The 10,968-nt window shown below is 44.7% G+C and overlaps 1 protein-coding gene across 1 annotated transcript in view; it reads right to left on the reverse strand.

Moving 5' to 3' along the window:
* LOC126215057 (uncharacterized) overlaps positions 1-10,373 on the reverse strand; it is a 128,390-nt gene extending 118,017 nt beyond the window's left edge. The window contains exon 1 of the mRNA XM_049941705.1: positions 10,096-10,373. The gene's annotated coding sequence lies outside the window, so the exon portion shown is untranslated. The remainder of the gene's footprint in view (positions 1-10,095) is intronic.
* Positions 10,374-10,968: the final 595 nt, after the last annotated feature.

Genomic DNA, 10,968 nt, shown 5'->3' on the forward strand with positions numbered 1-10,968 from the left:
AAGATCAGAGGAAGCGTAGAAGATTGCAAAGTCATCCACAAACAAAAAGCATTTGACAGGGCTCCTGACTGCGCAGCAAATGCCATTGATAGTGGTTGCAAACAATGTGACACTGGGGACACAGTCCTGGGGCACACCATTCTCCTGAACACAGCAGTCAGACACGGCATCGCCAACGCAATAACAAAAATGGCGGTCCTCGAGAAAGGATTGAATCGCAAGTGGCAGGCGGCCACGTAGTCCCCATTTGTTGGTTGGTTGTTGGTTGTTTGTGGTTTAAGGGACCAAACAGCAAGGTCATCAGTTCCTTGTTTCAAATATACTCCATTCTGCTAACGGGACATCGCAGAAAAGTCAGAACAATAAAACGGAAAAAGGGAAAAACGTAAAAGGGCAGTCACGTTGTCATTGGTAAAAAACAAATGAGGGAAGTCGGCAAGAGAACGAACCCAACACTATGCTGAAGCAGCATAGGCAAGACCACCTGTGACTTAAAAGGTACAACTGATATAATGCAGAAAGTACGTATGGGAATAGAAAGACTAACCAAGCCTTAAAAAAAAAAAAAAGGGTAAAAACAGAGTAAAAGGGGAAGAAAAGAGGATTCCGGTCAGGGAGGTGAATCGGGAATCTCTGAACACTGCCTACAGTGGGAGACACCCAAACACTCACCGCCCTGCCCCAACACCAGAGAGATTAAAAACCTTAAAACTGAGAATAAAAACCACTCTCCCGGAGGAAACCAAGAACCAGAGAGACCATCCGAGAATCGTCAGCCAACATCAAAGGTAAAGTGTGGGGGAGTCTGTACTTAGCACGCAGAGCCAAAAGAAGGGGGCATTCAACCAAAATGTGGGCCACTGACTGGAAGGCTCCACAACCACATAGTGGGGGTGGCTCATCACGCAAAAGAAAACCATGGGTCAGCCTGGTATGGCCAATGCGGAGACGACACAGTGTGGTCGAGTCCTTTCGGGAGAGGCGAAAGGAAGAACGCCATGGGCCTGGTGTCACCTTAATTGCACGAAGTTTATTGGACAGGGGAGTAGCCTCCCAAGAATTGGCCCATGACTGTGCGAAGTGGGATTTGATGTGAAGCCGTAAATCCGCTGCAGGAGGGGTTACAGAAAACGGGGGGTAAGTAACTGCTCCCCCAGCCAAACGATCAGTGAGCTCATTACCCGGGATACCCACATGGCCAGGGACCCATAGGAAGTCAATGGAACAAGCAGCGCAGTGAATATCAGCGAGATGGTCATGGATGGCAGAGACCAAGGGATGGCGCGAAAAACACCGATCAATAGCAAGAAGGCCACTCATCGAGTCCGTACATAACAAAACGTGGTTGTGTGGGGATTGTTTAATAAAGGTAAGGGCCCGGGAAATTTCCATCAATTCCGCAGTAAACACCCCACATGTAGGTGGCAGCAGATGATTTTCCGTTCCAAAAGAGGACGTGAAGGCATACCCAACATGATCTGCAGATTTAGAGCCATCAGTGTAAAAAACAACAGCATCCCGAAACTCGCATAAAATTTGGCGGAAAAGGGAACGGAACACCACCGGGGGGATGGAATCTTTCGGACCGCGGCAGAGATCCATCCGAATTCGAGGCCGAGGAACTAACCAAGGAGGGGAGGGAGCGAGGAAGACAGGACAAAGAAGGAAGCTGAAAATCACGGTAAAGAGACGCAAGGCGCAGCCCAACCGGTAAACCCGCCCGAGGGCGGGAGTCGGGTGGGCGACGTCCATGGTCTGGGAACAGGATAGAATAGGAAGGATGAGTGGCAGAAGAACGGATAGTGAGGGCATAAGACACCAGAAGCTGGGACCGCCGAACAGTCCCCATTCGTGAAGTTGGCAAAGGATGTTGTACCTCCAAGCAGTGTCTTATGCTTTTTCAAGGTAAAAAACACACACATCAAATGTTTTCGGCTTAACAAGGACTCCTGTATCGCCATCTCCAGAAGAATCATTTTGTCAAGGATGGAGCAGTAGCACCTAAAACAGCACAGGGAGTGTTTCAGGTGACGTCCACGGTCTGGGAACAGGATAGAATAGGAAGGATGAGTGGCAGAAGAACGGATAGTGAGGGCATAAGACACCAGAAGCTGGGACCGCCGAACAGTCCCCATTCGTGAAGTTGGCAAAGGATGTTGTACCTCCAAGCAGTGTCTTATGCTTTTTCAAGGTAAAAAACACACACATCAAATGTTTTCGGCTTAACAAGGACTCCTGTATCGCCGTCTCCAGAAGAATCATTTTGTCAAGGATGGAGCAGTAGCGCCTAAAACGGCACAGGGAGTGTTTCAGGTGAACTCGGGATTCGAGCAGCCTGACGAGGCAGCTGTTGAACACATGTTCAAGAGTCTTACCCATACAACTGGTAAGGGCACCAATCCAGTAACTGTTAGTAGCACTACGGTCCTTGCCTGGTTTCGAGAATGGAATTAATATTGCCTCCTTCCAAGTCATGAGGTACTGGCCATCAAACCAGATCTGATTGAAACAAGAGAGGAGCTGTCCTTACACTTCAGGGCACAGATGACTAAGCATGGCATAATGGATCTCATCGGGTCCTAGAGCAGTGTCTCTGGCTGCAGACATAGCTGATTCCAATTTCCACATGAAGAATGGAAAGTTGTAGTCTTCCTCATTACACGAAAAGAAATTTAGCTTCCTCATCTCTGCAGTCCTACGGAACACCTGAAAAGCGGGAGCTTGTCTGGATGAGGTAGTAATAGGAAAGAAGTGTTTAGCTAAAATCTGAGCGATGTCTTCTGGCGTGTCTACCAAGACCCCATTACTTGACAATGGTCTTAATGGGATGCATACTACCCTTACCTGAAATCCATCTTACTCATTCCCAAACTTGTGCAGTGGAAGTGGACCGACTAATGGAAGTCGTGTATTCCCTCCAGGAAGCCTTCTTCCGTTGTTTTACCACTCGCCCCACATGTGCTCTCGCATATCTGAAGGCACGAAGGTTTTCTGTAGTTAAACAGTGTTTAAAGTTCCACACAGCTGTTCCTCTGGCCCTGATTGCCAATCGACAGTCAACATTCCACCAAGGTTAATGGCGATGAGAAGAACTACACTTAATACAAAGCCCTGTGGAACGCCATTCTCCTGGGTCTGCAGAGAGCTCAGAACGGTGACAACCCGAACTCTGAATGACCGGACGGATAAGAACTGACGAATAAAAATCGAGAGGGGGCCCTGAAGACCACACTCGCGGAGCATACGTAGGATGTAACAGTACGCCTAACAAAGATCGAAGAAAACTGCGAAAAGATGGCTGTGATGAGAAAAGTCGTGCCAAACCGCAATTTCCAATCCAAGCAGATGATCGATCGGAGATCATCCCTCCCAAAAGCCGCACTGGTAAGTAGATAGAAGGTCCCGAGATTTGAGGACCCAATTGAGCTGATGAGCCACTATCCGTTTGAGTAACTTGCAAGGGACATTGGTCAGACTGATGAGCCAGTAACTATCAAGGGACAACAAATCCATGTGGGGTTTAAGGATGGGAAACAATACTGACTCTCCAATGAGAGGGGAAAATGCCTTTGAGCCAAATACAGATAAAGATCATGAGGACTGAGGTACTGAAACAACTGGTTGCGGATGGAATCGGGTTCAGGGGCTAAATTGTGAAAAGAAGATAGGGCCAGAAGAAGTTTCCATTTAGTAAAAGGTTCACTGTCAGATTTCATCTGACAAGGGATAAAATGTAAGTGGGAAGCTTCAGCCTACTGTTTTAGGATGAGGAACATAGCTGGATTGAAGGTTGATGCCAATGCCATCGCAAAATGGGTCACAAGCTGTTCCGTTAGTACTAATGGGCCCGTACAAAGGCCAAGGTCCGGAATAGAAGACTACCACTCTCAACCTCTGAATGTGGAGTGTAGCCCATATCAAAATGGTTCAAATGGCTCTGAGCACTATGGGACTTAACATCTATGGTCATCAGTCCCCTAGAACTTAGAACTACTTAAACCTAACTAACCTATGGACAGCACACAACACCCAGCCATCACGAGGCAGAGAAAATCCCTGACCCCGCCGGGAATCGAACCCGGGAACCCGGGCGTGGGAAGCAAGAATGCTACCGCACGACCACGAGATGCGGGCAGCCCATATCCTTTATGAAAGCACACCAAGACCTCAGGAGGAGATATGGCGTTCCCAACACACTCGCTTGCTCTGTTTTACTAAGTAATGGGCTTTGGCGAAAAGACGCTTAAAGGTAATAAGACCAGCAGAGAACGAGTGTCACTCAAGATGTCACGAGACACGACAATGGTCACGGATGGCACGGCAACAGCCATGTTCAGTCATGGAACTGGCTGATGACGAACGGGGCCTGTCGAGTGGGGAACAGCAATACCAGGAGCATAAATTATCTTATCACACAGATCACAAACGACTTCATTGATAAAACTTGATAAAGGTGGATACAGAGGCCAATCGGCACAATGGTGAGCCCAGTGGGGTATCCTGACTGTCAGGAGGTGGGAAGGGAATGAGAGAATCAACGGGGACTGGCCACTATACAGAGGTCATTGTGTGGTGACAAGTGTAACAAAGTAAGAAGGGCAGGAGAAGTGAGAACAAGATCGATGGCAGAAGAAAGTGCCAAACACAGCACTAAAAAGAGTAGCGGTACTATCATTAAGAAGGCACAGATCATGGTTCCCAAGAAACTGATCAATGAGGAGCCCCCGAGTAGATGAAAAACCACTGTCCCACAAAAGGTGATCGGAACCAAAATCCCCAAGGAGGAAGGGAGGGGGGGAGTTGTTGAAGGAGAGCAGTTAGGAGAGCAGTTACGTAAGTAGGTGTAGGTGGCCCGCCAAGTGGGAGACAGAGATTGCACACCGTGGCCACAGAGTCCGAGTGGACCCGGACGGCAACTGTTTCCAAAGTGGGCAGGGGCACCTGTGTACCAACAATGTCTATATGACATTTCTGAACATGCTGAACAAAATGGGCACCGTGTCATTCCAGATGGACCCAGAGGGTATCAGTTTGAAGGATGAGATCCCTACGAAAAATTACTGCTTGAACCATGTTCAAAAACTGGTGAGGAGTAATGGATACCAGGATGTTGACAAGACAGTCACACACACGTAGGGCTGCAGACTGGAAGGCAGAAGAAGCTTTGATCGACAGTGAACCTGACCGCATCTTACTGAGGGACTCCACTTTGCCAAACTTATCTTTGATATTTTCTACAAAAAATAATGGCTCAGTGGTGGTGAAAGTGTCCTTGCAGACCTAGTGCAGACCAGGTAGCAGAGAAAATGTTCCACTCCGGGCCAGTGAGTCTGGGCGTCCTCCCAGGGTGTAGCCACAGAAGGGAAGTCCGCGGTGTCACGAGAAGCAGTATTAAATGATCAATTACCAACCAAAGAGACAGCCATCAAAGAACGACCTGTTTTTTGGAACTCAATAGGTTTCATACGCAAAGCATCTGCCCCGATACCTCCCAATCCGATCCGGGGCTGTGCTCAGAGGTGCCACCCCACCACAGCACGGGCCGTCCGGCACGGCGGCTGTTGCCGGGAGTTCCGATGCTACGGAATGACAACCAACCACTCCCAGGCATACGTGGGGAGGAAACAGCTCACGAGTCAGAAGTGTGATCCCCGTGTCATCAGGGGCTGAGCCAGATGGGTTATAATAGCCTCATGACACAAACTGGCTACACATGCTCGTGACCTAGCAGGGCGAGGAAGGAAGAGGAGTAGGAGAGGGGAGGGAAGGGAGAAAAATCTGCACCGTAGATGCTAGGGAAGGAGTTCTTCCCCAAACGGTTCACATTGTGGAGAGAGAATTTAGAAGTAGAGGTCAAACCCCAAAGGGAGACCACAAAGGAATGAGGGAAAGGAAAAGCCAAGGGGAACAACAACCAGAACGGATACATGAGACCAAGTGGATAGCCAGGTTGACATAAGCAAGAATATTGAGAGAAGGGAAGGAGGGTGCAGAAGGGAAGGAGTGCAGACACGGAGGGAGAGGCACAAGGAAGGAAATTCAGACCAGGAGAGAAGAATGGGCCACAATAGCTTGCCACCCCATGTGAGCCCCGCAAGAACTCACAAAAGAGCTATGAGCCCTCTGGGGATCTAAACAGAGCTTTCAGCTGAAAGGCCTTCTCCTAAAGAAGACAAAACGCGCGCATGCATGCACGCACGCACACAAAGACAACTAACTGTGTCTAGCCACTGCCTGCATGAATGTGTAGGTGTTATCTACTTTAAAAGCAGCTCTTTTGGATGTAAGCTCACATGTTTAGCTGTCATTGTTATGTGTGTCTGCAACTCAACATCTCCACTATACAATCAGTAGCAATCTATCTTTTTCATAATATTATCATTATTCCATACTGGATTTTCCATTGATCTGAACACTATAACACTGTGACAAACTGACCAACTCGCTACACCATCAAACACAAAACCACATACTATTACTAACCATTTGCACAGCTGTTCTAAACTTCTACACAGTTAGTACACAAGTGCAAAAGTGTCCAATCCCACCCATCGGCTTTGACCCGCAACATAAGGCTGTTGTCGTGTGTGACGTCAAGACGGCGCAGAATTTAGTTTGTGAGAGTGGCGTGTTTGTAGGTGTCATTTTGATGCGATCGGTGGTGCTCTCTGGTGGTGTGTTAGGTGATGTTTTTGGTTTAATTTGCGAGTGTGGTGTCGTGTGTGAATTTTGGTAAATTGCTTTTTTTATGTCTTTGGTAGGTATGGATATGACTGACAGGGTCAACAGTTCTCGGTTGTCGGCTATGATGGGGGACAGTGCGTTGTCTCTACTAAAATTTCTTCAACTATTTGGATTTTTGGATGAAGCCGTGAAGTGTTCAGTATGTCGTGAAGAACGAGGCTTACTTAAAGTTCCGGCGTCTCGGACCAGGGACGGCTGTATGTGGAGATGTAAGGATAACAGGTCAAGGGAAGTGTTCGATCCCAATGTGTGGCTGTGAATATTGGTACTGGTATCGGAAGATGTTTTTGAGCTATATAGGTCAAGGGACGTATTAGGTCCTAATTTATGTGATCGGGAGCTGCTGTTGAGCTATATAGGTCAAGGGAAGTGTCCGATTCCAGATGATATTGTATTTAGTGGTACTTGGGGAGATTTGTGATATCGGTTTTGTTCGTTGTTTTGCGTGATTTTGTATGGGGGTGGGTGTCTAAATTTGTTTATATTTAGTTTGTCCCCAGCCAAAAACCCCCTATTTCCCGCGCTTGTCCCGTCAGTGTCATTAGGCTTTTTGTGGAACGTGTGTGTGTGTGCGCGCGTTTGTTTTTCGATGTATTTTCGTCCTCATAATGTGTACGTAACGACTTTATATGCGCCATATTGGAATAGTGGTTTATGGTCGTTTCCACCATATTTGTGACGTCATGGGTCAAAGCAGACGGGCGGGATCGGACGCTTCCATATTTCCATTCCTCATATGGCAGCAATTAAACGTAGCAAAAATTAGTGGCAGCAAAGTGGCCAAGTGCCACAAAAGACGAAATTGAATCTTTTTATCACTAATGACTGACTGAGCAGTAAAATATGAAAAAACAGTAAATAATGGCTTTAGTCAGTAACGGGTTATTGTTCGACTTTTGCTGCAGAACACAATTTTAACACCGTCATCAAAAGCGAAAGTTACAAATAAAATTTATGAGAAACAGTTTATCATGATCATTTAGTGAACCACAAAACTTGCATGTGTTAGCCACAGGGATTACAATCAAGTTTGAGAAGCCCTGCCCAACAGGTTGCAGTCCGATCATCTTTCTAAAATCAGTACCTGTTCTGTAACCCACTATTTCCTGGTTACTCCTCTTTCCACACTGATTAAACAGTTACTTTGTTGCTATGATAAGGAATATGTCAGTTACTTTACAAATATAATACCCTTTCTCAGTGAAAAATACAACAGATTGAAAATTTGTCACATTAATCTTAAGTTACCTTTAATTTTTAACACATTACGGTTTATATTTAACTATTTTTGCCCCTCCCCCTGTTACAACACTGCCAATTGTTTCCAGAGCAGAATCTAAAGAACGATTTGTAACATCATTTTCTGTCAACAAATAGTTCAAATCCCTCAACAGTGTCTCAAGAGTCTCTTTGGGGTATCAGGATCCCCCCCCCCCCCCCAACATATACCTGACTTTTCCAGTCAATCCAATTTACCAGAGATTCCCACTACTTCCAGAAAAGTTTCTCTGAACAAGTAAGGTCCCTGACATTTTTCATTTCTAATGATGGAAATGACTCAGCTGAACTTATTTTCACAATCATAATACACAGAGATGATTTTCAGGGATGCTCTGTAGCCTTGTCTGGGTTTCAAAGTGGAGGCGCAAATAATGAGATCCCCTCAAGTGCAAAGTGGGAAACTGGAAACTTCTACCAGTCCATAGGAAAATTTACCTTAGCACCCATTCCTTCTATAAACGGGATTGAAAAATTCTGTTGGTCACATGGCAGTTACCCATCCCTACATATTGAAAAGCTACAAGAGAGTGGTGGTTTAATGCAAGTGGAACACTGTATATGAGGTTAGCAATCTTCTTTAAGGAACACTCATGCGATGAGGCGAGCATTAGGCTGCCAATGGAGGATGCACAGCAAATATTCAGTAGAACACAAGAAGTGGGAACATTTATCAAAGTTATTGCTTTCCTTTTGATCTACCGATTCAAATTTGGCAAGTATATTGTTGAAGAATGCAGAATGCTACACGTGCTGTAATACCACTCATGACATTAATTACTTTTTTTTGACTTTCTTCCTAAAGATGTTCTTTCACTGTTTTAGAAGTTGGCAGATTATTGTGAAGCAACCTCAGTATGCATCTCAAATTATTCTAAGCTTTGTTAAGCTCATAGCTTCTTAGTTGAATGATGTTGTTTGTATGTGATGGCAAGGAGCAAAATTGTTTAATTGGAAGAGATACCACATTCTTTGGCTAAAGTGCACTTACAGTGTCAACAGCTTTTACGTTTTGTGATGTCAATAATTTGCTAACATTGGTTGTAGCCGACTAGCTGAAAACAATGAGAATCACTGAACCTATTAGTTTCGGCAGAAGACACAAATTGATTTAATATGCTTTCCACATCAGTTTTGAACTGATGAGGGCAAGAAATTTGAAGGGAAGAAAAGTATATTTGCTGACAGACTTGTCACCAGTATAGCCCAAAGCCTAGGTTAAGGTAGGTGGTAGGTGATAATATGGCCTGCGAGATGGCAAAGCCAACGAATCTCAACACAGTACATATTGATCTGTAACCAACCCTAAAATATACATTCATCATTGTAACAGCCTATTTTTATGTCTTGTTCCTGAATTTTGCAGAAAATATATGATGATGCAATCCACTTCTAACCCAACTGAACTAAATGCTACCTACCATTATTAAATAACAATAAGAAATTATTTCACAATGTTCGACATTGAAATGCTTTTTAAATGTTCATACGATTTACTACACTAGTAATAACGAGAATAGTTTTCATCCATACATAGTAGAATGTATAGGGCCTACGCAACAAACAAATATTATAGCCAAGTTGTAGCACACACAACTAATTACAATGAAATAAAATAACGTAGTATGAAATGTAGTAGACCTACAGCACATAAAATTGAGCAAATACTTCGAAAAAATGTGTTAAAAATGCCTTTAAGTCGACATATAATCCAAAGTTTCGTCTCCACCATGTGTAAACTTTAAACAAGTTTACCAGTTCCGCCGTGCATCCAATTACGTGTGATAGCTGTCAAAAACATTATATATGGCAAACTTAAAGACATTTCCTTAAGTATTACAGGGAACATATATACACAAATGGAAAAAAACATTACTGCGTTTCTGCTTGCACATTGAACAAAATAACATTTCAAACAACGAGGAAAATCTAAAAATGTTGCATGCAACACACAAGGAATTATATGGACACAGTAGAGCAACTAGAAACATGTACAGCACGCAAGAAGGAACCAACTAGGCCTAAATTACTTAACTGACGAAATTAATTCACCACAGACGCTTATTTTATTACCTGCTCTGGATAAAGCTGTCAAAAAATCAAACCAAACCCGTTGCAACGATGTACACACTCGCGAGAGATGACAGATTACGATGTAAACAAAACAAAACAAGCCAAGCCATGTGTACGGGGTCAGCAAATCTTAGTGCCTGTCGGTTGCCCCCGGCTGGCCTCGGGTTTACAGCGCATAGCGCTTCCTCATGGCGTCACAGTTCTTCCCACAACAAGTCCTGCAGGAGACCTATGAGTCTTTCGCGAAAGCCTCGAATTCCCGCAAACGTGACGTCATTTTAACATCACGACCGCATGATCAGCTATCGACTTTCGTTAACATTCGATAAGGGCCTCACATAAAATGTTATCCGCGTGTTCCGGAGACGTACAAAAACACGTCAGTCTTTGGATTATTTATTCTAATTATTGCTGTAATAAAATGACACGTAATAATTTATTGACGGTTAATGCCTTCATTTAAAGGCCCTTCCACACGCAACGATCTGTCTGCGAAAATGTCTGCGCACATCACATCTTTGCAGACAGATCGTAGCGTGTGGACAGAATATTTGCACCAACCTGAGATGTGTGCAAACCTGGAAGTTAAGAGTTGGAGGTTTGAGCGAAACCTCTCAAATCTGTGGTTTCAAACCACATCTGCGCAGACAAGTTGGAGCGTGTGGATAGGAGATCGCCGCAAATCTGGCGCGAAACATCTGTTTTCTCAGTCTAGTGTCTGTATTTGTGCGCACAGGGCATTAAAATGGCTAATACTCGTCAGTGTTCTCGAGAGTTTGTAAGTGAATTCATTGAAATATATAGAAATCACCCATGTTTGTGGAAGATTAAAAGTAAAGAATATAGTGATCGAGACAAAAAGACAGCAGCATA

This window comes from Schistocerca nitens, chromosome 12 (assembly GCF_023898315.1).
Source record: "Schistocerca nitens isolate TAMUIC-IGC-003100 chromosome 12, iqSchNite1.1, whole genome shotgun sequence".
In the NCBI taxonomy this organism is placed as follows: Eukaryota; Metazoa; Arthropoda; class Insecta; order Orthoptera; family Acrididae; genus Schistocerca; species Schistocerca nitens.